This window comes from Elephantulus edwardii, unplaced genomic scaffold, assembly GCF_000299155.1.
Source record: "Elephantulus edwardii isolate Elephantulus edwardi_28Jun2011 unplaced genomic scaffold, EleEdw1.0 scaffold00059, whole genome shotgun sequence".
NCBI lineage: Eukaryota > Metazoa > Chordata > Mammalia > Macroscelidea > Macroscelididae > Elephantulus > Elephantulus edwardii.
This window is the reverse complement of record NW_006399809.1, coordinates 5,296,223-5,297,085: the sequence shown is the minus strand read 5'-3', so window position 1 is coordinate 5,297,085 and position 863 is coordinate 5,296,223. Positions and strand designations below refer to the sequence as shown.

The 863-nt window shown below is 37.1% G+C and overlaps 1 protein-coding gene across 2 annotated transcripts in view; it reads left to right on the top strand.

Moving 5' to 3' along the window:
* The window catches only part of POU6F2 (POU class 6 homeobox 2), a 697,309-nt gene that overhangs the window by 353,182 nt on the left and 343,264 nt on the right, over positions 1 to 863 (top strand). The gene's annotated exons all lie outside the window — the stretch shown is intronic.

The window sequence follows — 863 nt, the reverse complement described above, 5'->3', positions numbered from 1 at the left end:
TAAAGCCATTTGATTCAGGAGATCATACAAATTACGGATAACATTGAGAAGAATAGGACTACCAGAACACTTAATTGTGCTTAGTGGAATGTAATCCTAGACCAAGAAACTGTTGTTCAAACAGTACAAGAGAATACCGTATTGGTTTACAATCAGGAAAGGTGCATCAGGTTTGTATCCTTTTTCCATGCCTGTTCAATCTGTATGCTAAGCAAGTAATTCCCGAAGTTGGACTGTATGAAGAAGGTGGTATCAGAACCAATGGAAGACTCATCAACAACGTGCATTTTGCATATGACACAACGTTGCTTGCTGAAAGTGAAGACCTGAAATGTTTGCTGTAGAAGATCAAAGACTCAAGTCTTCAGTATGGATTAAATCTCAACATCAAGAAAACAAAAATTCTCAATACTTGACCAACAGGCAACATTGTGATAGATGGAGCAATGCTTAAAGTTGTCAAGGATTTCATTTTACTTGGCTATCCAATCAATACCCATAGTTTTGAAAATATATAGCATTGGAAAAATGTGCTGTAAATGTCAGTTTAAGTTGAACCTGGTCCTAATCATGATCTTTTCAATTGTTTCTGACGCAAATGAAAATTGGGCCATGAGTAAGTATGAAGTAGAATTGGTGCTTTTGGAGAGAAGTTCTGAATATCCCGTGGACTGTCAAAAAGAACAAAAAAATCTGTCTTGTAAGAAGTACAATCTGGGTGCCCTTTGAATGCAAGGATTATGAGCCTTCATCTTACATACTCTAGGCATGTTGGTAGAAAACCCTATTCCTTGGAAATATTGCTAGGAAAGGTGGTGGATCAAAGAAAGAGAGGAAGATCCTGAATAAGATGGATTGACACA